The sequence below is a fragment of the Brassica napus genome, chromosome C8 (genome assembly GCF_020379485.1).
Source record: "Brassica napus cultivar Da-Ae chromosome C8, Da-Ae, whole genome shotgun sequence".
Lineage (NCBI taxonomy): Eukaryota > Viridiplantae > Streptophyta > Magnoliopsida > Brassicales > Brassicaceae > Brassica > Brassica napus.
In genome coordinates this window covers 20578889-20604767 of record NC_063451.1, presented here as the reverse complement: position 1 = coordinate 20604767, position 25879 = coordinate 20578889, and the positions used below count along the sequence as shown (strand labels likewise).

The 25879-nt window shown below is 35.2% G+C and overlaps 2 long non-coding RNA genes and 3 pseudogenes across 2 annotated transcripts; 2 read left to right on the top strand and 3 right to left on the bottom strand.

Moving 5' to 3' along the window:
* The first annotated feature begins 4381 nt into the window (after window positions 1-4381).
* Window positions 4382-11072, top strand: LOC106416152 (annotated as a pseudogene).
* Window positions 11073-11613: 541 nt separating this feature from the next.
* LOC106412870 lies at window positions 11614-12513 on the bottom strand (annotated as a pseudogene).
* A 2556-nt stretch (window positions 12514-15069) lies between these two features.
* Window positions 15070-16010, bottom strand: LOC125591626. Its single transcript, XR_007327732.1, has 2 exons — window positions 15411-16010; window positions 15070-15297 (listed from the first exon to the last, which is right to left on the bottom strand). It is a non-coding gene; the product is annotated as an uncharacterized LOC125591626 (long non-coding RNA).
* A 676-nt stretch (window positions 16011-16686) lies between these two features.
* Window positions 16687-18787, bottom strand: LOC106415499 (annotated as a pseudogene).
* Window positions 18788-20983: 2196 nt separating this feature from the next.
* On the top strand, window positions 20984-22038 carry LOC125591625. Its single transcript, XR_007327731.1, has 2 exons — window positions 20984-21611; window positions 21687-22038. It is a non-coding gene; the product is annotated as an uncharacterized LOC125591625 (long non-coding RNA).
* The last annotated feature ends 3841 nt before the right edge of the window (window positions 22039-25879 follow it).

The following is a 25879-nucleotide window of genomic DNA, read 5'->3' as shown; positions in this document are numbered from 1 at the left end:
AACATTTATTAAAAGAAACAATTATTAAATTTAAAAAGAAAAATATATTATACAAAATATGATTTATAAAAAAAAGCAAAGTTCACAGAATACAGATTAATATTCCCCATTAATAATTAACTTAAATAACATAATATATATTTTAAATTAATAAATCTATTTTATATCAAGCTATTTTCTCATATGATAAAATTCATTTAAATAACATAAACTGGAATATTTTTAATGAACAAAAAATATATTAAAATGTAATATTACTGAGACGTTTTATTTATGTTTTGCATAATAATAATTTCTTAAATTTTAAATTTTGATTTATAATTTATTTATATTTTTTATCAAACAACATAGATAAAAAAATATCTATAAAATTTCTAAAAGGTAACTTATTATTTACGTACATAACGTGCTTTCTCCAAAATAATTCATATGATTTTTTTGCTTTTTAAATAGCATAATTAAATATAATTTTAATGAATAATAAATATTATATCTGCTATTATTAAAAACTTTGTTTGCCTAATATTTTAGTTCAATTATATATATATATATATATATATATATATATATATATATATATATATATTTGTATCACCCAATATCCCAATATATCCATAATAAAAATACCTAAACTAACCTGAATTCTTATGTTTAAGATTATTTACAATGATCTAATTTTATACAACAAAATTATAATTTAATCATAACTTAAAAATATTTTCATATTTTTTTAATATTGATATTGGTTCATAAACATTCAAAACTATATTGATTATGCAATTTGTACTCATCATCACTTTAGTTTTTTTAATTATTTTTGCCGCTCAATATCAAATATACAAAATCATGCAATGAACAAAACTAATCTGATTTGGTTTAGCTTGAATAAAAAGTAGTTGTACTTCAATTTCAGAGAATATATCTAATTCAATATATCTATAAAATGAATAAATGAATTGGTCAAAATTCTTAAACAAAAAATAAAATCTAATTAAAAATATTATTATTGTTATTATTATTATTATTATTTATAGAAATATTTTATTATATATATATATGAAATGACTCAAAACATATTAATAAATAATAATAATATATCAATTAATTGTTACATTCTAGCTCTTTTGTAAAATTTATATATGCATGAATTTCAAAATATTATTGTTATATCCATTTATGTTTCTTTGAATATGATCAATACATTAGTTTATTTTTTATTTCATTCTCAAAACAACATATATTAAATTATACAGAAATTTATAAAATATATTTACAAATCAAAGACAACAACCATACTGAAAAATAGCAAAACTATTAAATTTTTTTAATATATTAAGAACATATAATATTATGGTTGAATTAAGAGAACTAGAGTACAATGATGTGATGTCTTGCTATCGTTTATCTAAGGCATCCGCAAAAAAAATGAACAACCGCGGTAGCACAAATTTGGTGGAGTCCAGGGGAAAACACAAGAGACATGCACTGGAAATAATGGGACAAAGTATGTGTAAATAAGGATGAAGAAGATTTGGGGTTCAAAGACATCACTGATTTCAACACAGCGATGCTGGGTAAACAATTATGGCGTCTGATTGATAAGCCAAACACATTCTTTGCTCGAGTTTTCAAAGGTCGGTATTACAGGAATGTCTCACCCCTGGAACCGATTCGTTCGTATTCTCCGTCATATGGCTGGCGGAGTATCATATCTGCTAGATCTCTGATATAGCATGGATTTGACCCATTTTCATCCATGCTATATAAGTGTTTTACTATCTATATATTATATATTCTATCTTATTAGGTATGTTTTCAGGTTCAGGAGTATCTTGGAGTAAAGTGATGATTATGGAGCATTTAGGAGCTTAAAAGAGATTTCATCCGAGCTGACCATTAGAGGTCGATACGAAGAAGAAGCAATCGATCGATGTACATCATGTACCATCGATCGATGTCGAGACGCGAGATGCGCGACTTGGTTCCAGCCGACTTTAAACCTAAGGCTTCACCAAATTACAAGATTAGCCCTAGTTTTTAACCTAATAGTTATATACTTGCCTAAGTGTTAGGAGACAAGGAGAGCTTTCGAGCCACCATTGTATTCTTACTTTCAGCAAGAGAGAGAGAGAGAGTTTTAGGAGAGAAAATCATAGAGAGATTTGTGATTGGAACTCCATTGATTCATCTATTCTATTCTATGCAGTTTTTATCTATATTTTGTGTCATGAATTGTTTAGCTATGTCTGAGTAGTTTACTTGTTAGATTCAAGGTTCAAATAGGTTAGAGGGATTAGCCCCAACTATAGATTTTCTGAGTTGTGATATTCATTGATTGAATGTTCTTAATGCTTGTTTTAGCTTTGCTAACTAGAACATGAACCTAGGAATTTGCATGAGTCAAGCATCCTTGATCATCCTGTCCTGAATATAATCTGTCATGCTAGGAATGCTAGAGAGAGCTAACCACTGATCTAGGAGACTAGTGAGAATTATCAACCCGCGCCTAGGGCTTAGCTAGAAGCATCGATCGATATTGTCTTCTGACAATCAATCGATATTTGCGAAAGGTGTATCCATCGATATCCATATAGGATCATCGATCGACACTTTCTTGTGATCAAAAGACGGCAGTTGAGATCCAAGATCTAGTTAGTTAACCAGTGAAATATTGTCATCGCTGATCACTGTGATTAAGGAGTTGAGCTCTAATGTATCATGTATGCAACTGTTAGGCATCTATAGGATATAATCTCTAACACCTGATTAGAAACCATGCATCTAATATCTTCCAATAAAGTTACACCCCCAATCATCTTGTTAGTCGAGCAATAGACTTGTTCAATTAGGATTGCTATTTACTTTTAAACCATAAAACAACAAACACCTAGAATTAATAACTTAACTAGATTTAATAGGTTCCCTAGCTCCTTGTGGATTCGATCCCTAAGTACTGAAACTGAACCTCTTATTTGAGAGAGTAATTCACTCATTAGGGTAATTTGAGTGGTATCAATCTCTAGTAAGCAAAGGACTAATCAAAAGGGTGAGATCAGGATCATCTATATCTGTATGGAATGATCCATTGCTCCCAACCACTCGCCCGAGACCAGCTAATAAAAATCAACACAACTATTACCCAGACCTCACAGTGGATTCTCTCATTGATTCTACTTCGAAAACTTGAAAACGCAGGCACTTCGGAATTTGGTGGACCCACAGGATGTAAAAAGTATAGAAAGTATACCACTGAGCAGAACTCAGATGGTAGATAGGGATGGATGACAATGTCATTTCACAAACAATGGAAAATATATAGTCAAATCAGGATAGCAGGTAGAACGGGTTTACCCAGACAGGGACAAACCACCATTAATGTTTGGAGCCACAGTGGATGTATTGAAGACATTCTGTTGGAAGATACGATGCCCACCAAAGATCAAACATTTTCCTTGGCAATTGGTTAGGGGGTGTATAGCAGTCAAGAAGAATCTGCAAGCGCGGGGTATACATGGGGATATATGTTGTGCACAGTGTGGAGCTGATGAGGAATCGATAAACCATATGTTTTTTGAATGTCCCCCAGTACTTCAGGTTTGGGCTCTCTCAAAAATACCATTAAATCCAGCTATTTTTCCAATAAGCTCTCTCTTCACAAACATGGATCATCTTTTCTGGAGAGTTTTCTCGCAGATGGATGATCATCAGTTTGCATGGATACTATGGTATATTTGGAATGGAAAGAATAATAAAGTTTTTAGTAATCTGGACTTTGATCCTAGAGACACTCTAAATTTGGCAGAAACAAAGTCAACACTTTAGGCTAAGGCACATATATTGAATGAACAGGGGAATGTACGGCACATAGAGGTTATGACTTTACCGTCCATTCCAAGAAGATGGTGTTTCACAGATGGTTCCTGGAAAGAGAATGATATCTTCTCCGGACAGGGTTGGTTTAGTACTCTAGAAAGATTTGATGGGTTGTTAGGGGTGAGGAATGTCTGGGCTAGTCTTTCCCCTCTTCATGCGGAGATGGAAGCACTACTTTGGGCAATGGAATGCATGAGAAACTTACATCAATTTCAGGTTACATTTGCAACGGATTACTCTCAATTGGTGAAGATGGTTTCGGAACCAGAAGAATGACCAGCTTTTGCAAACTATTTAGAAGATTTAAAGGCCGTGAAAGAGAGTTTCCTCCATTCAGAGATTATCTATGTACCAAGGACGCAAAATACAAAGGCGGATGGCCTAGCACGCAGTGTCAGGAAGCAATCGTCTTTCGTCGTTCACATGGATCAAGATCTCCCGGTTTGGTTCACAGAGTCAGTATGAGTCTGTATAAGTCGATCACAAAAAAAAAAAAAAAAGAGAGAACTAGAGTACAATCTAGTATACCAAATAATAGTCAAACCAACTAAACTTCATATATCTAAAATCACATGTATAATTAAAATAACATTATATTTTTTTCAAAAAAATATTTTAAAACTAAAATATTAATCAGTAATTATAATATATATAATTTGATAATATTTATACCCGTGCGTGAGCACTTAAGAATCACACAGTAATCGTATAATTTTGAAAAATATAACTATTGAAATTGAAAAAATTGGGTTTTCTGAAAAATTTAATTTAAAATAACTAATTTTTGAATTGATAAATAAAGTAGGTTTTTAGTTGTTTTAAATATAACTATAACTAATAACTATTAAAATATTTATTATATTTGAATATCCAAAATAACTATTCAGTTTTTGATTCAGTCTGGATATCCATAAATTTTAAACCAAAACCTGAGCAGCCACTCAAGCAAGTCTAAAAGCATACATCCTCCCAAGCAACTTCCATGGTTTTGAAACGTGGTCAGAATTGTGGCTCTGAGGAATTTTCTCAGGATTAGGTCATACAAAACGTAGTAGTATAGGCTCATCTGAAGAGGGCCTGTAATCGCAGAATGCCCGAGACCGTATTGCTGCGTGCATATAGATAAGCAGTAGCATTTATGTACAAAAGATTCAAAAACAATGTGCCATTTTATCCCGCATGTTCTCCATTTACCCCCTAATGCCTAAATTCACAGCATTCGACAGTGGTGGAAGACTTAGACACGCGTCAAACTCAGGAGTTCTACAGCCTGCGGAAGAGAGGTAATATCGCGTGGCATCAACGATTTAGACTTCGAAGTTATGCCATCACCTACTTTAACTCGGGCCATTTCAAAATCTGATGCACATCTTTCTGCGCGGTGTTGGCCTCTAGTTTGGGTATGCCCAAAAACGATCTGTTTGAGAAGATTACACGTTTTATGGATTCGGTATAATCAATCATATGAGATGTAGGTACTCATATTTAGCATCCGATATTGTTGTTTATAGTTCAACTTGGGTTATAGCTTTGATAACACTCATGCTCAGGGCTCTGACAAGTCTTTATATGTATTGTTTTGATTCTGCAAATGTGAAGGGTGTCGTTGTTCACAAGGCAACCATTGGGATGAACTATCTCATAGAATAGAGCTTTTTGATTTTATCATGCAGATGATGGCATTAAGAGCATTAGAAGAAGAATACATGTGGCCATATGAAAAAGAAAAAAAAAAAAAAGTCTTTCAGACGCAAATATTCTCCTCTCTCTAATTATTTACTTTTATTAGATTTCAGAGTGCTTTCCCATGGCGTCTTCTTCTTCTTCCTGCAGTCGGAAATACGATGTTTTCCCAAGCTTCAGCGGTGAAGATGTCAGAAAATCATTCCTCAGTCACCTCCTCAAGGCTCTCGATCGCAAACTTATCACAACATTCAGAGACAATGGAATCCGCCCTATCGGCCCTGAGCTTTTATCGGCGATCAGAGACTCGAGGAGTTGGACCAAATGGTGATTCCGGTTTTCTACGACGTTGACCCTTCTCATGTTAGAAAGCAGAAGGGGGACTTCGGCAAGGTCTTTAAAGAGACGTGCGAGGGCAAACCGGAGGATGTTAAAAAAAGATGGATAAGAGCTTTAGCAGAGGTAGCAAATATGGCCGGAGAGGATTCTCGCAATTGGTAAGTTTTTGTTTTTGTTTTTTGTTCAACTCTACTGCTTAAAACTTGGATTCTTTTTGATATTTGATCTTCGGGTTTTAGCTGTAGCAAAGCGGATATGATTGAGAGGATAGCCAGCGATGTTTTCAGTAAACTGGTTAGAGTAAGACCATCGCATGATGATTTTAGTGACTTTGTGGGTCTTGAAGCTCATTTAGAGGCAATGAGTTCAATGCTGTGTTTGGGATCTGAGGAAGCTAGAATGGTCCGGATTTTGGGGCCTTCTGGGATTGGTAATACTACCATCGCAAGAGTGTTATTCACTCAGCTCTCTAGCCAGTTTCACCATCGAGCTTTTGTAGCTTATAAGAGAACCATCCGAGACGACTATGGCATGAAGCTGTGTTGGGAAGAACAGTTTCTATTTATGCCAGAAGGACCTAAAGATATGCCATTTAGGTGTGGTGAAGCAACGTCTGAAGCACAAGAAAGTTCTTATCATCCTTGATGATGTGGATGATCTTGTGATACTAAAGACCTTGGTGGGAGAAACGGGATGGTTTGGATCAGGGATCATAATTATTGTGATCACTCAAGACAGGCAGATTCTCAAGTCTCATAACATTGATCTTATTTATGAGGTGGAGTTCCCTTCTGAAGATCTGGCTCTGCAAATGTTCTGTCGATCTGCTTTTGGGGAAAACTCTCCTCCTATTGGTTTCAGTAAGCTAGCTGGCAGAGTTGCACACCTTGCCGGAAATCTTCCTTTGGGTCTCACGGTCTTGGGTTCTTCTTTAAGAGGGAAGAAGGACAAGGAGGAATGGATGGAGATACTGCTGAGGCTTGAACATGGTCTAGATGGTAAAATAGAGAAAACGTTAAGGATCAGCTATGATTAGTTAAGTGGCAGAGATCAAGACGTATTCCTTTATATCGCGTGTTTATTTAATGGTCACAAAGTCAACTATATCAAAAACTTGCTTGGAGAGAGTGCTAACATTGGGCTTAATATCCTGGCTGACAAGTCCCTGATATGTATAACGCCACCGCACAGAACTGTACAGATGCAGAAGTTGCTACAGAAGCTTGGTAAAGAAATCGTTCGTGCAGAGTCTATTTACAATCCTGGAAAACGTCGATTCTTGGTGGATGCTAAAGATATTGCTGATGTTTTTGCTGATAATACTGTGAGTTTTCGCACATGCTTGACATTCTAACTCTCTGTATGAATTTAAGAAAGTATGATGTTTGATAAACTAATGTTAATTGCTAAGATACTTTTTGCAGGGTACAGAAAATGTGTTAGGCGTATTTTTAAACACATCAGATATCAACGAGCCAATATCTATAGGTAGAAAATCATTCAAAGGAATGCGTAATCTCCAATTCTTAAAAATATACAAGGAGTGGTTGCAGGAAACCAGTGAGGACATATTGTGTTTACCTCGAGGCCTTGTTTATTTACCCCGTAAACTCAGATTGCTATATTGGGATGAATATCCATTGAAGTATATACCATCTAAATTTAGAACCGATTGTCTGGTCAAACTCACAATGGAGAATAGCAAGCTTGAGAAGATGTGGGATGGAATCCAGGTACTACTTTCCTTTTTTATTTCGTATCCTTCAACAATTTCGCCTAACTTTCCGTTTTAGAAGTCTTATGCTAAATTTTTTTTTATCAAATAATGAACAAGGTTGTTCAGTCACATATAATTTATTCGAAAATATATTGAATGATTGATGGTCTTTTGCCCTACCTTGTTTACAACCACTTCAAAGTCTCAAGAAGTTAAGATTGGATGGGTCCAGGAAGTTGAAAGAAATTCCATATCTTTCGAACGCCATAAATCTCGAGAAGTTGAATCTCTCGGGATGTGCATCTTTGGTGACACTTCCTTCCTCAATTCGGAATCTCCATAAACTGAGAAATTTGTCTATGGAGGAGTGCACAGTGCTACAGACTCTTCCAAATGACGCCAACTTAGGATCTTTTGTTTACCTCAATTTGAGTGGATGCTCAAAGTTGAGAACATTTCCTCGGATTTCAAGGAACATTTCAGGGCTCATTCTTGTTGGAACTGCAATAGAAGAAGAAGAGTCTGCCTGCATAGAGAATATCTCAGGGATCACTGACCTCGATTGGTGTGGTTGTCCGATGAGATGTATGCCTTCTAACTTTCATGCAGAATATCTCGTTGAGCTCACAATGAGATATAGCAAGCTTGAAAAGTTGTGGGAAGGAATTCAGGTAACGATCTCGTAATTTTCATTACTAATGTTTTTGTGCATAGGAGGAGGAACTATTGGTCTTTTTTCATGTTGCTATTGCATCTCCTGATTGGCTAGTGTCACAAATTCCCAATAAAGTTGGATGGGGTGTGTTAGGCTTAGGCTAAGCAAATATAAATGGGAAGATTTACGAAAGACTCTACCTAGGATGGGTTGGGTTAAGATAGATAGGTATTTTGTACAAACTGAGATTACTAAAACTACTCATCATATATTTCCCTTTTCTTCACATTCAACATCAACTAATGCATCTTTCATTTCTGTTTCCAGCTCCTTAAAAATCTAGTGTATATGGATTTGTCAGGATGCGAAAACCTGAAAGAAATTCCAGATCTTTCAGAGGCCACCAAACTCCAGAGATTGGAACTCAACGATTGCAAAAGCTTGGTTTTTCTTCCATCTTCAATTCGTAATCTCAATGAACTCAAGGTGTTGCGCATGAGTGGATGTACAAGGCTCGAGTTTCTTCCGTCAGATGTCAACTTGGCATCTCTCAACTATCTTAATCTCACTGGATGCGCAAGGTTGAGAAGTTTCCCTCGGATTTCAAGTAACATTTCAAGGCTCTTACTAGGTGGAACTTCCATAGTAGAAGACGAAGACTGTTTCTTCATTGGCAACATTTCTGGGCTCACTGAACTTGTTTGGAGTGACTGTCCTATGAGATATATGCCTTCTGACTTCTGCGCAGAATATCTCGTTGAACTCATAATGCCAGGTAGTAAGCTTGTGAAGCTATGGGAAGGAGTCCAGGTAACATTCACGTCAAACCATTGTTACTATTTTCTTGCTCAATAAGAGGCTTGTTTTGACCTTCCTTTTTATGCTAAAATTATACTATGAATCATTAAGACTGCATGCACAAAAGTAGAGAATATAAGACTTAACAATATTGTAGCAACATCGCCTAACAAAAATACACAATTAGCACAAAAACTTGTTAGTGAGTAACAATGTGTTTTTTTTTTTTTTCTGTTTCAGTCGCTTCAGTACCTTAGGAGGATGGATTTGTCAAGAAGTGAAAGCCTGAAAGAGATTCCAAATCTTTTAAAGGCCACCTGTCTGGAGTATTTGGATTTAAACGAATGCAAAAGTTTGGTGATGCTTCCTTCTTCAATTAGGAATCTCAACAAACTGAAGAAGTTGAACATGAAAGGATGCACAAGGCTAGAGGTTCTTCCACATGATGTTAACTTGGCATCTCTCTGTCACCTCGATCTCAGTGGATGCTCAATGTTAAGAAGTTTTCCTCAGATTTCAACGAGAATCTCACTCCTCTCTCTAGACCACACTTCGATTGAAGAAGTTCCTTTTTGGATTGAGAAGTTCACTGAGCTCACTACACTCACCATGAGTGGCTGCAAGAGGTTAATAAACGTAGCACCAAACGTTTTTAAACTGGAATGTCTTGCGTTGGTTGACTTTTCAGAATGTGGAAGCGTCAAGGCGTTCAGTGATGCAGGTATGGTCACCACTGTTGAGCAGTTATCACAGCCCAATGATGCTTCCTTACCTCTTAAAATATTGCATCTGGGTGGTAAAACCGTGTGGCAGAAGTTATTAACAGTATGTGCAAAGAATTGTGAATCTCTCCAGATTTTATCTCACCCCTTCCTCAATCCAATGAGTCGTCTTGAATTCTATAACTGCTTCAATATGGATGGAGATGCGCGGGAACTCATTCTGCAATCAGATTTCGACTATGCCATCTTACCCGGTAGAGAAGTGCCAACATATTTCATGCATCGAGCTGGTGGAAGTAACCTAGTTATCTCTCTACCTCAGAGCTCTCTTTCTCAAAAGATTTGGGGATTCAAGGCTTGCATCATTCTTGAACCCCCAACTGACCCCAAGGATCGTTCTGTAAACATCGGGGTGCGCTGCTACGTCAGAGGCAAAAGCGGTGTGCATCATTTCTACATTGACGTGGACTCATGTAAGATGGATCATCTGGTTATGTTCCACTTCGGGTTCCCGCTAGGAGAAGTCTATTGTCCTCAATCTAAACTTGACTACAACCATGTGGAGTTTGAGTTTTTCCTCCATAACTATGCTTGTTCTTGCGTGAGATTTGGGCCTGAACGCTACACGCAAACTTGTCCCTTGTCTCTGGAGAGGATAAAAGGATGTGGTGTGAGAGTCTTGAATCTCTCTCCATCACCAGGTGGAGCTGCTAGCGGTTCTGAAAGTGAATACAATCAACAGTGTGGAGAAAGATGTGATGAAGCGACTGAGAGAAGCAAGAAGCGAATGCGGGTAAGCTTAAGTTTAAACTGATCAGTAAATCACGAAGCCTGTGTATTGATCATTTGATAACCGAACAACAAGATACAGAAACGACTACCATGGATTATTCATTGTCTCCGTAGAAACTCTACTTCCTAAGGTAACTGAAACATCTTACTATTCTGTTTTGTTCTGTTTTATGAATCAACTTGGGATCGTCCATGGCAAGATGATTTTATTGGAGAGAACTTTTTGAGAACAAGAACTTGCTTTACGGCTCAAATTAGAACCCGTTTACATCTCCAACTCTGGAGCCAGAGATTGTTTGTAATTTCTTCTTTCGCAGAAGGCAGAACCATTCTGTTCTAACTTCCTCTGTTTTCGCTTCTTAGAGAAATTCAACTTAGCAGATTCTAAAGGCTGTGGATTTGTGAGTTTAAAATACTTGAAACATGATAGTCTTGATATATCTCTGTTGCCAACGAATGAATGGGAACACAATGATATCTTTTGTTTTTGGTTCGGAAACTTGTCTCATAAGCTTTCTATATTATATTAAGCGAGGCAACCAACTAATTTCGTTGGGACTGAAGCTCACATAGTGGCAATGAATTCAATGCCGTGCTTGAAATCTGAGAGGATGTGATAATTAATAGTAGGGATTTTGGGGACTTCAGAAATTGGTAAGAGTACGACCAAGAGCTCTAAACTGAGTAGTGAAAATGATATAGAGAATGCAGAATCGGTCTGAGATTTTTGGGGCCAGAGAGAATTTAGTAAGAATTTTGATTAAGAAATATTGGAGACCTATGTCTATGTATATTAACTCTTAAAAAAATTATAACTCAAGAACAATGTTTTACTTCGCCCTAGACCAGCTCTGAGAAAGTGGGAGATGCACCAAGCGAATGAGAGTAAAACTCTGCCATAAATCTAACTAAAAGAACATACATGCCAACGTCTATGTTACCAAAGCTCTTTTTTAAAACAATGAATAAACCAAAACAAAATGTATATCACAAATGTACAAGAGAATTAACAACAAAAAGTCTTTCAGCTAATTTTACATAGCAAGACCCTCTTCATCAGCAACATCTGGATCACTATTTCAATAACGTTTCCTACACTCACAGAAAAATACTGTGAACACAACATAACTCAGCCCCCATACATACAAACCAGTCTCCTTCGCCAGCTTCTCCATCCCATGACCAATGAAACTCGACAGAAACACCTACACACCCGCCAAAGCCAATCCTGTTATCCTCCTCCCTTTCATCAGAGCCGCTCCTTCTTTAACCGTATCTTTCTTCTACTACAGAGATGACAAGGCCAAGCCCTGTTATAGCCATTATGTATACGACCTCAATGCCGAGACAGAGAACTGTGATGAGGTGACGCAGTGTAGGTGTGTAACCAAAGAGAGCTGATAGAAATAAACATGGGAACTGGTGAGTAGAGGAAGAGCGAGGAGACCATAGACAACAATGGAAGTTGATGTTACTCGCATCCACGAGTACTTCACTGAAGCAAAAGATGACTTCAGAGATGGGTTTAGGCCCTGGTCGTGTGAGAAGGAAGTTGATGTGATGACGGTTATGGAGACTATACAAGAGAGGACGAAGTAGCGGGATTTGAGGTGTAAAAGAGAGAGAGACAGCGTCTTCTCTAGACTCTTGCTAGATCTGTCTAGCTTCAAAACGTGTGTGCACAATGTTGGCCAAGGCTTCTAAACGAAAGACATGATTGGGAATAAGATGTGTTTATTTCTGAAGAGAATCAAGGAGTGTTGTTGTGATCCTCGTAGAAAAAGAAGAAGAAGAACCAGGTCGCTTTACTTCAGTCATGATTCCCAAAAGTGCATAGGAAATCTACTTAAGCTTCAAACTGAGTCTATATTATGCTCTAGAGATTGTCTTCCGTTGGAACTCGTTTTTTGACGAAATGGTTTTAGACCATTTTCGATAAGATTCCGGACGAAGACGTTCGTCGGAATAACTGTGAGTGTAACTGCTTGTCAATCCAATGTGAGAGTTTTATAATTTATAAAATTTTAGATTTTGCCAAGTATAAAACCTAGCAAATGTCTCACAGTGAATATTTGGGTTTGAATGTGGATTTATACTTAAATCTTATTCATGAAAATTTTATATGTTTGTTTTCATATAAAATATAACCCATTAAAGAAAATGGTATTGGTGTTTGATTTAGTCAAATTTACAATATCTTTTCTTGAATGTTAACGTTATGAAAATGGTCAAAAGGAATCAATATTCTTTATGACATTTGACGTGATTCAATGCTCTACTTATGACTTAGTGTTGGACTCTTTTAGTTGATTATAAAAGGGAAGCAAATCATATTCTCTAGAACACACATGTATACAACCAAGAAACAATTATCCCACTCATAATAGTTATGCTAGTATTTTTTTTTTAATTTTGAGTCTGAGAGTATAACACAAAATTAGGTTCGATAGATTCTGTTTTTCGGTGATGGTAAACAGAAACAATGCTTCAGTTGTATCCTGGGAATCTGAGCTCTATGAAACCGTCATACTACGAGTCGTTTAAAGATTTAAGGAAAGAAATTAACTATCTCGACTCTGCAATTCTTTTTTATTCTTTTATTTCGGTATTGTAATTTTGTTTTATGTTCTTATTATTCTTTACAAATATTAGTTGTGTTATGGTAGTGAAATAAGGTTCCTGCATCTTCAAAACTGACTCGATACTCTCTCTATGCTCGTAGATAATGTCTTTCTTGTATGAGGCCTGTGGAAAAGAAATGGAAGCATTAAACTTTTAGCAACTTAGGGACTCCATAAAAGATAATGCATCTTATGTAGGAAAGTTTGACGACACTTTTAGTCGATTATTACCGAAACAGAAACCTCAAACAAGGTTTGGTTCAGACAACCAAGTCCAGATTTTGTTTGAACTTTGAAATCTAATATGAGTAGGAATTGATGCTTTCTTGTCAGATTAAATCGCAGGTTTATCAAGACGGTCGGCTTGATTACGATCTAATCTAAGATTCAAGACAAACCTGGAAATTTTTTTGGAAGGATAAATTTCAAGTTTAACCACTTTTATATGTAAGTAGTAACTCTTTGCTGGATTTGATTTAGATCCCAATTTATTTCCTTTTTTGTCTCCAGATTGAAATATTATTTATTTATTTATTAAAGAACAACCCCAATGGTCACAACCTATATCTGAGTTAATCCTGGGTATTTGGGGTTTCAATCGGGTTTCGATTTTGTCCAATAGAGTTTCGATTTTTTGGATATATCAAAATCAGTTTCATTCGGGTTATATGAAAGTTCGGTTCGGAACCGGTTTGGATTTGGGTCGGGTTAGTAAATCGTCAAACAACCGGTACAACCTGATGTACTTTCGCGTTCGAGTCTCAATCGGTTATTCAGTTTAAAAGTACCTAATTTGTATCTATTTGGTAATCAAAACATAAGTAAAATCGGCTCTTCCATTTTAAAAGGGCTGATTTGTACCTATTGTGTAACCAAAACATAAGTAAAATAGAATCAAAAATAAGAAAGGAACATCAAACAAGATCATTTAAGATCAAATTAAAGGGAAACATAGTTATTGATAGAAAAAAAACCAAATAAATGAAAGCATAAAACAAAAACCAAGTTTTGATAAAACGAGAAACATTATTCAATTAAAACAAAACCAAAATCTAAAAAATCTTCAAGCTTAACCGCCACCTTCAGCCATCAACCTTCATTTAATAGATAATTATTTTAGATGTTCAATAATATCTTAGTGTATTTTAGATACATATTATGAATTGAAATCATGTTTGGTACAAGTTCTTTTTGGAATTTTGAATGTTTCGGATTCTATCGGGTATCTATTTAGGTCCGGTTCGGTTTGGATAACACCCATAATCCGAAATACCATAAAATAAGATGCATTCGGTATTTATGTCGGGTTCGAATCGGTTTGGATTCATTTTTATAGGATCTGATTCTGCTCGAATTTTCAAGTTTGGTTTCTTTACTCATCCCTAATAAAGTATTATTATTTGAGTATACTCAATTTGAGTATCTAAATAACAAAGTATTATTATTTTAAATTTTATTTTATTAACTAGTTAAATTTAAAGTATTTAAAAAAAATTAAAAGAATGAATCGCTTAGTGCTTGACATTTGTTTTGTGGGTTTCTAAAAAGATTTTCAAAATTCTTTCTGCAGAATCTGTATCTCAATCATTTTTTGTATAAATATTTTTCTGAGATACTTAGGTTAAAAACCTTTTATTGGACGTGTTCTAATATTTGTACAGAAAGTGTGTCTTATAGTATAGGGAATCATCAGATATAAAAAACTTTATTCTCTTTGATTTAATTTAATTTAATTTAATTTAAACAATAATAACACGAATCCATATAACAATTTTATGAAATGCTCAACTAATAAAAATTGTAAGACATACAAACGTTAGATTAGTGATTTGCTGAAAATGAGTTTGTATGTCTTACAATTTTTGAGTATTGACGTAGAAATAGTATTACATAGTGAAATTACACATTTATAACAAAACAAGGCTATATAAATGAAGGCTGGTTTGTCGAAAAGAAAAAACAAAATTCAAAAAAAGAAAGGAAAAGAAAAAAACATTTGCGTGGCGCCAGTTCTGGCAGTAAAAAGTTGGTTCTTTCCCAAAGGAAACAAGTAACAGCCTTTAGCTTCTTCAACCTCGACTCCTTAAAAGACAGCCGCTGACATAAACCATACATCACTGGTTTAGTTACTTTAGTATCACGAATCAGATTGAAATTAGAAAAAAAAATCAATCACATCGAACCAATTAAACCAAGCACGAATGGTTTACCTGAACGAGAGAAGAGCCAGAGGATTATAACACAGAGGACAAGAAGAAGGGGAATGAAATGGACGACATTTTCAGCAGATCTCGATCGTGACTTCTCCTCTCTCTTACCCGATTGAGAACTCGGGTCGTACCTTGGCAAATGCAGCTCCGCATCTTCAACAAGTCTAACACTCTGAGATCGACTCATAGACCGTGAGTGTGACGGCTTCGCCTGGGAAAATTGATCTGAAACTCTTGAGCCACTCGCGGATCTACGCATCTTCCTCTCCTTAAACGCAACTTGTCAAGTCAAAGTGTCGAAACTTTTTAACGCACATGAACGCATTTAAATACTCTCGTCTCGTCACGTCAGATTTGTCCAGTAGAGAGTCAACGCTCTTCTCCTTTTTTTTTTTTTTTTAATAATAACAAGTAACCGACACCCATCTATGAAATGGTGAAACCATGTGGTGTCTTTCGCTATGATCTCTCGTCTCTCTATCTCTGATCGTGATACAATTGATTACTATATGGCAATCACTGTAGATTAATTTATCAGGTTCTTGAACACTACTCCAGCATGGTTACAGGCCAGTAAAACCGTAACAAAGATCCATATCATAGGCCACAATATCTCTCTTCTTCTTTTCTTTTAAAGAAAGAAATGTGTTTTCACTTCTTCGTTGGGAACTTTTAAATTTGATAACTAGTCATTTCCAACGCGGATAGATATATTGCAAAGCAGCGGAAGGCTACTAGCACTTCCGTCACCACAAGGCCAACTCGCAATATCTCTCTTTTTCATCTTCTTGAAGTGTTTGAAAGCGTCACCAAGTTCTCCACATTTGCACTTGCAGTATTTACTGATCTAACAAGTTTTATATCGTTACACGATGTAGATTTGCACTATCTGTACTGCTGATAACTCGCAGCATCCGAGCAGTACACTGCCCAGTCCAGACGAGTAAGAACCAAATGCCTTCCTCTAGCATTGCTCTGTATAGTTTCAGTCCATCTTCTGGCCGAGAAAATTTCAGGCATAACTGATGCATTCCAAGTTACCAGATTTGTCTTCACTGTCATGTCTTTGAAGACTTCAGCTAATTTAACCTTATTTCCTTTCATGTACCTTGTGATAATCACCGACTCACAGACGCCTCTAACCAGAGCCGTTTGGAAGAAACCTGATGCCATTTCCAAATTCCCGTAACCAGAGATCATGGCATTCCAACTTCCAAGAGATCAAAGTATTACAGATCTTGTAACATATGTAAGAGCAAATAGAATGAACGCAAAGAAGACTCAAAGCATATAACATTAGAACTGTCTGTCTTTTCACAAACAACTATAAACACTAAGTGGTAAAACCAAAATAGAAAAGAGTATTATTGTTCCAAACGTTAAAAAAAAAAGACCGGTCAGGCATAAGTCTGCAGAAACTCTAAAAACTGACAACAACTAACAATTTACACCTGACAACAACAGACCAGCAAACACTCAGCATGAAACACTTCAGTCTTGATGAGGAAAACTGAAGGAGACCGCAGGAGTATCCAAGGTTGGATCTTACTTGCCCCCAAGAGATGGGAATTGATCAGTATCTCCGATGGCAGGCGCAGCTTCACTACGGTAACCATCAAATACACCACCAGAAACACCTCCACGGTCACGACCACCACGTCCCCTTCCACGACCACCACCACTGCCTCCTCCTCGGTAGTGGTTCTCACCCTCAGCTGGTTTCAGAAACTCATTAATGCTCACAGCCTGCAAAACATAGAACACATCCATAGGTAAACTTATTAGACTTCTACAAACGGTTTGATCTGGACAAATGATGTAAACCTTCTTAGCCTTCTCTTCTTTGTCGTCTTTGCGTTTGTCCTTATCAGAACCCTGGGAGACAGATCAAAAGCAAGGCTCAGAACTGGTAAAGAGTGTTTCAAGTCGACAAGACATGGATGTAATATGTCTTACCAGCTTGATGAAGATTTCATCGTTAGACTTCTTGTTTGAGAGTTGTTGCATTGATTCAAACACTTTAGTATCAACTTTCCTCTCAGAGGTGGTCTGAGACTGAAGAGACTTTTTCTTCTCCTCAAGTATTTTCTCATACTAATCCAAAGTCATCTCCTACAGAAGCACAAGCCATAATAATGAGAATTAAAAAAAAAAAAAAAAGCAGAGACAAGTGTAAGTTCAGTTTCATGTCCTATTATAGCAACCTAACGTCTATCTTAATTCCTCTGGTTACCTTATCCTCAGGCTCTTTCTGCTCCTCGACTTCAGCAGTGTTCTCCTTCTTAGCATCAGCAGCAACCTCATCACCAGCAGGCTTCTCAATCTCAGTACCAGCAACTTCTTCAGTCTCCCTAAAAGAGACAAATAGCTTCTCTTTTTATTCCAAATTCACAATAATCACTACTATCATAATAAAACATCAGAAATGCTTACACAACAAGAACTTCTTCTCCTGGTGTTCCCCAATTTCCACGACCAGCTCCTTCCCTTTTGAAGTCACCCCTTCACCAAAACATAAAGCTTAACCTTAAAAGAGATTAATGTATCAACAACAACAACAAAAACTGAATGAGGTTAGGACAGACCCTCTGCCAGTTCCACTACGACGCTCGTATGTCCTTCGAGGACGTTCACCTTCACCAGCTTCACCACGTCGACCACCGCGAGGAGCACCGCCATACACACCAGGTACACTACGTTTCTCATAGAAAGGCTTTGAACCCCCCCCCCCCCCTTCCTCAGAGGGCTTATTGTATCCTCCACTGTTACCATCACCGCCTCTAAAATCACGGTTGTAACCACCACGGCTAGATCCTCGGTCTCCACCACCACGTCCACCGCCGCGTGGAGCATCATTCCTAGCCTCTCTCACTAATCAAACATCATTCAGAAAAAAACAACCGGATAACACAAACGGAATCAAATAGACACGAAAGTTTAATAACTTGCTAATCGTGTGAAGCGAATCTCACCAGGTTGAGGAAGCTGCCTCGACGGAGCAGATGACTTAGCAGACACGGCGGAAACAGGTACAGGTTTCTTGGGCTTATCAGCAGCGATGGAGACGGCGATCTGGCTCGGATCCTCTGCGTCGTCACCCAACAGATCAAAAGGGTTCAAAGTTGCCATATCTTCAAATCAATCGAATTGATTACAACCCTCGTTTTTATTTTCCTTACCAAAATTATCACACAGATAGAACAGAACTAGTAATTATGTGAAGCTATGATGCATTAACAGACAGTACAGATCTAGAGGGAAAAAAAAAGACCAAATGGTATTTAGGACAGGAACTTAAGCTGGTGAGAGAAATGTAATGAATGAGAAGATAATAATATGTGGCATTTTTTTTTGTAGTGGCGGCTGAGCAGAGAGTTCAGTCTTTCCTAACTTTTCTTTTTATTTACAGGTGATAACAAGCTAAAGCCCAGCAAATCTTATTAAAGCCCAACAGCTTCTCAGTGTTAGCTAATTAGTCCTATGATTTTTCTGGACCCCCCCTCCTCCAATTGTAACTTTTTACTATTGTTTTGTCGTTTAAACTGATGATAAGTTTTTATGCTAATGTTTGTTTATTAAATAGTTTTAACATTTTGCAACACTACAATTTTTATCGATTATAAAATGACGAATACAAATGTTGGTCTCTTAAATATATCATCGTTGTTGAAGAGTTAACATATTACATCTTATTTTAATTATTTTTAAGGTTTCATATGCACAAAAAAAAATTAAGTTTTGCGGCTGACACAAATCACCAAAACCAAATAGGCAACATCGATTGTATATTGACAAAAGGGGATTAGATTTATTGCTCTTGATTTGCTTACTATTGACTCTCCATAAGTGAGTTTATTATCTACCTCTATAAAATTATGCTTTCATTCTCTTCTTTGTTTTATTGATATGAATTAAGTTTCTTTTTTTAGTTTCTTCTATGAACTCGATGAATTAAATAAGTGTCATTTTAAAAAAAAATTGGACATCTGTAAAATTAGTTTCACTCCAGATACATATCTAAGAATCAAAATTTTGAAAAAAAATCAAAGACAAACTATATTACAGATTAGTGTTCAAATCTAATATATCAAACTGTTATAGAATATATAAGTGCATACTCGAAATATAAATGTCTGTCTAGTATATATTCACCAGTTCGGTTTAAAAACCATCTAATTCTAGAATAACAAAACAAATTACTTATTTCACCAGTTCGAGTAATATTTGAATCTAAATGGGTAATATCCGAATCCGAATGAATATCCGAAGATAACCAAACATAAGTATACTTAACCCTATATTTCTAGTTTATTTCTCTCATTTTAGTCAAAATATTTATATTAATGATGCTTATTGCTCAAAATTAGATAATATACATATAGTTATGGACAACATTATTTGCTACTCACTTAAAATATATATCAAGCTCTTGTTTCTTGCATTAACAAAAGTTTCATCTAAAATTTCAAAACAACAACTAAATTAGTGTCTTTCTATTTTTAAAGTTTTATCTCCAAACCTATTAATAGTTTATTTTTTTTAAAATTAGAAAACCAGTTAAAATAGATTTTAAATACAAAAAACTTAAAAATGAATCATTTATTTATTTTTCTTCAAAATTTAAATATTCAAACCCGGCCCAAAATATCTGAACCCGAGCATAAAATATCCGAATCCGACTCAAAGTGTAGAAATATCTGAACGGGTTTTATACCTTTATACTGAAATACCCGATACGAACCCGAATGTGTATCCGAACGCCTACCCCTACGATATATGATCATCATTTGTATCTTGCTTGAACAAAAAAAAAAAAGTTAAACCATTGATCACAAAATTTTCAATGTGGGACTTTTACCATTTTTAGTAATTTTTTAAAAATTCAAAATATAACATATAAGAAAATATCTAATTTTTTTTATTATATGCTTAATGTGATTGTTTAATTTATTTTAATAGTATAAAATTAAACAAAAAAGAGAGAGGTTAGAAAAATTGTTATCAAATATGTATTATTCATAATCATTAATTGTCATATATATGTTAACTATATTAGGTAATTTCGTAGCTTTATTTAAGGAAAGAAAAATTATTATTTTGTACACTACTAATTAATTTGATAGTTAGTTTAATAAAAATAATAGTATATGTTTATATGGACCAACTTATTTTTCTAACAATTATAAGAATCATTCTCGTGATGACACGTGGCTACGAAAATATATTGTAGTGCTCCAGGATTAATATATAGGGAATATGTTTGCATTTCCATATTCTAATTTAGGGTTTAGATTTGCAGTTTAGTTTTTCTTCATATACATTCGATGGATTAACATTTGGATTTATTGATCTTTACTAGGTTGAATGCTTTATCGTTTTCAATATTATCATCTTATCAATATGTTTCGAATTCACTCATTTAAATTTCAGATTTAATTTTTTCTATATATGTTCTATATATATGGACTGCCGAATTCAGTATTAATCAATTTTAGTTAACTAATTATGTAGCATAATTTATGATATTTGTTATTCTGACTGTCAGTTTAAAGTTAACTAATTACGTACGAGAATTTAAGAACATCTTTTATGATTGTCTAAAATGTTGTTTATCAGAGAAATAATGGTAATGAATGGCGACAAATAGGCGGGACGGTTATATTTTTGTAAAACGGCTTATAGTCACCATTCACCTCATTTGTATTCTATTTGTGTTTTTTCAATAAATAAAAAGTAAATCCGCACACGGTTATCGGGATAGACACATTCGTAAAAGAAAGAAAAATTTACAGTGCAGGTCACATTATATCTTTATTATTACACTTTAAATCACATTGTTCTACCAAGACACTTTTTGTAACTAATGCTTACAAAATCTAACTAATTTATTCAATCACAACATAATACATTTTTAACTAAAACAAATAATAGGCAGACTTTAATTACAACCATTGATCAGTTTTATAATCCGACGGCTCAGCTTATTTCTCCTAGATTTTGACATGACATTTATCTACCTAATATGAATCATTAGATCAATTGCTATACTTTCATCTTAAACAGTCAAGATTATTCGTACTATTTTAGTTTATTTCTCACATTATTCATCATCTTTCTCGTCATCTTCTTCTTCTTACTTTTTTTCTCAGAAAAATTCAAGAAATCATTAATCTTGATGTTTAGCTTTTGGATAACTGTTTGGTTAGTTTTCTAACTTTAATTTTGTGCAATCTAAGCCACATAAATAGACTAATGTCAGATGTTCACCGTTTGAAGGTTTCGGATCATTGTATAGTTATTGCCGGTGAATGGAAGACTTCTGGTAACTCCTCTTGCGTGATGTCAAAGATTGTACCTCTTCGCCCCAACATCCTCTTGCGTGAATTACATGTTTATGTCATCAAATAGTTCTTTAATGACATTGATCCCCCACTCTTATATGATCGTGGTTAATTCTATATCCACAAGAAGGTGCTTTTAGATAGTGCATTCACCATATTGCAGCCTTTTGTGTTTTATTTTGGGAATTTTTTGGTCATGTACATGTTAATAATCTACTAAATATGTCTATGGCTGTAATGAAAACGCTTTAATCCACTATCTATATCGTTTTTGAACTATATCACTTGTGGTTCTGATATGGCATGTTACTCGCACGTAAGTACATGTGTACAACTGAATATGTGTACACGGATACATCATATTCAGTTGTACACATGATACATCATAAATTAGAAACCATTACTTTTGGACAGCGCCCTCATAAGACGTACTTATAAATCATGACCTTTAAAGATTACTCCTAAAAAATGTGGTTAGTGTAGGTACTCTACTACACATGTCTTTGGCTGTTATGAATCAATTACTTTATGCTAGACGATTTCAGTTGATATTAGATGATATTGGCCCTTCAAATATTCAAACTTGTAATTATATGTTAAAACCGAATAGATGCAACGATGAACTGATGTACATATGGACACCGAAATACATGTGTACATGTTGACACTATAGATCTTACAAATACTTAAACCTGCAAATATATGAAATAATCGGTGTATATAGAAATCATTGTACAACTGAACTTGTGTACATGTGAATCATTGACCATGATAGTACATATTTTAGTTTTTGACTAAAGAGAGGTCTTACAATTTGCCTATATTAGCCAATACTTTGTACAATTTTAGCTTACATATACACTACAAAAATACATTTTTAATGTGAAGACCGAAGAGTTTTAGTTAGAATCAACAGTCATCCTGCTACTTTACATTAAATACTCGCTTGTACACATGTACGCACTATGTGTTGTATACATGTACATACTAGTTTGTTCACATGTACTTAGGCTCAGCTGCATCACCGCCTCCCCATTGTTGATTTCTGAATTTGTGCCCAGCCTTCAGAAGCTCAACCATGTTGGCAACTTTACGATCAAAAATCTCACTGTTAAATTTGTCCCAAACATCCTCCTTATCTTCCTCATACTCCATCACATATTGCACAGTCAGCTGCAAACACAGAAACACGGAAAATCAATACACACCTCTACTGCAAACCATACATGCATCATACATGCATAGTATGCAAAGTCTACACATATGTTCTTTGTTGTACATATGTACATCACATGTAACATGTACAACCTTAAACGTTCGTACATGTGTACAACTAGTTACATGAAGATCATGCTCATCCTCTAGCACTTGCGCCAAAACCAACCATGTGTGTTGTAGGAGCTTCTCACAAACATAACTCAGCAATTTTCAACTCGTCGTCCCCACCTAAATGCCTAAGCAAGGCCAGTGTAAATTCAAACATCCACAACTGAAGCGCCAATATGAATCCCACAATGGGTCGGCATCATATTGTTCACCGTTCCTCATCTGTCGTCGCTACCTCTGCACGCAAAAAGAAACTAGTCAAACTCAATAACAAACACACATATAAACCCTAAATGCGACCCAGTTGGGAAACCACAAATAAATTCACCTTTTTGCTTTCTCCTTCCCTGAGCGCTTCTTCCTCGCCGTCATTGTCGATTTTGCGTGGGTACGCCGCCGTCGATTTTGATTTTGTCCTTCGTTGGTTAGTTTCTCCGTCGTCTTCTCTCACGTAAACTGTGATTTTTCTTTTTCAGAGATAATTGAACAATTAAAAAATAACAATTACTTTATTTTTAATTTATCAGCTATATTTAATTTCTTCTCGAGTCCACCAATGAGCCGCTGATTTATTCAAAATTCAAAACATCTAACTACCTTTTCCCAGCCTAATCAAGATTGAATGTTGTTTTACTTAAATGTCCATCCTTAGTTTCACTTTTTAAAGGACAATTTGGTCTTCAACCACAAAAAGTGCCTATGTAGCACAATGTGCTCTCCAATGTAATTAAAACACAAAAACTGCCTATTTGTGTTAATAACTCAACATAAAAACCGCTCCTTATATTTGGACCTCCACCAATATGTAGCCGTACAATGAAAAACGCAGTAGATAATAATTAATTTAATATAAAATTTTTTTAATCTATTAATTAATGAGTGTTTCAACTTTCGGTATGACACAAGTCGAAGTTTCAAATATCATCAGTTGACGTACTCTTTTTAGTATCAGAGAAAATTTTCTTAAGTTGTGACATTATTTGCTATGCTGAGGTGTCGCTCCCTCGGCTCTTCTCCCATCCCATATTATATATCTTTTTACCTTAATAGAAAATTTATTATTTGCTATGCTGAGGTGTCGCTCCCTCGGCTCTTCTCCCATCCCAAATTATATATCTTATTGTTTTTGCATCCATTTGTTAGTGGTTAAAGATAGTAGTATATTACTTTGTTTTGAAGTTAAACTTAAAGAGAAATATTGTAAGTGGTTTTCTGATCGATTCAATAAAAATAAAATAAATGTGTTTGGTTTGTGATTATCTTGTTTGAATGAAAATAATAAATTATTTTATCCTCTTAAAGTAGTAACAATCGTCGCATGTTTTGTCAATGTCATGGATGTGGCAATCTATTAGGGGTTTCAGTGTAGACGTATTGATTAATTATTCTGTCTTTAAAATGATTTTGAATCCAGTAACTGAATTTTTTTTTTATCAAGGTCCAACATTGATCGGACCTAAATTAATTATTTTATTAGAATAGCTAAATTGTCTAAGGTGTGCGTTTTTGGTATTTTACAAATCGTAGTTGGTAAGTCGGATAGAGTAGCAATGGAGAGGGGTTCATTAAGTATTTTGTCTAACATTTGTTTTCATTTTGAACCATTTCATAATATATTAGGTGTGAATCAGTATTTCCGTTATTACTATTCTTATATGATTGTTGAGATTGTTTTCCTGGAGTATGATATGTTTTTCTTTTGGCGGTGTAGATTTTTACATCTACTGATTTTATTTTAAGTCATATATTGTTATTATTTTTCTTATGCATTTTTCATATTATTGTATATTGTGTCTTCCGTTTGGACAATGCCATTAAACAATTTTTATTTTAATATCAATATTAGATTTATGTTCAAGGCTTTTTGGAATTAACGAGATAACATTTTTAAGAATCAATTTTATTTTGTTTTATTTTTATATTTTGTTGTCATCCTATTTTTTTTTCTTTTTTTTGGGTTATGGTTTTGCATCAATATCTTGTTAATTTTAGCTAACATGAGTTTAGCAATTAAAAGAGAAAAAAATGTTAAATTCACTCTTTTGTTTTTTAGTTGATCTTGGTTTGATGAAACTTGAAAAATAAATATTATGAATGGATTTGTAATGAAGTTTAAATGGTTTAATGGGTGGCCTCTTATTTGTTGACTGGGTGCAACAATGGATGTTGCAGGTTGAACAGGAACAAATCAGTTTATACTGTTTTGTGCGTAAAACATTTTAGTTGCAATGAAGGTAGACTGGGTAGTAAGAGCATCGTTATCGGCGGCCCTTAGATCCGGACCTTATGTTATATTGGGTCGAAAATAAATCAAAAACATATAAAACCGTTTGGAACGGGCCTTAACTAAGGGGTGTTCGGCCTGGTCCTTAAGGCTACGTGGCAGCACTGGAGTGGGAGATGTAACCGAAGATGCAAAAGTCTTTTTCGTTGTGTTCTTCTGTCTTTCTCCAAATCTCAATCGGATTCCCTAATCGAAAACAAAAATCGAAAGCTCGATGGCGAAGACCTGATCTCCAGAACGATCTCTTCAAATCGAAAGCCAAAGCTCAGTCCACATCCGTCTTCTCTCTTTCATAATCTCCGAAGGCGAAGTCCCAGCTTCTGTCAGCGTTTGATCCCCAGATCGAAATCCAAACTCAATCCACATCGGTTCGCTTCCGGTCCTGTACGTCGAGAACCTATCATCCCCAAATCCTTTGAGAATCGACCCAATCTTAGCAAGGTATGTCTTTCACCTCCGATCTGAGATTGAATATTTGAGTAGGGTTGTGTAGGTTGCATGCGAATAAAATCGTATAG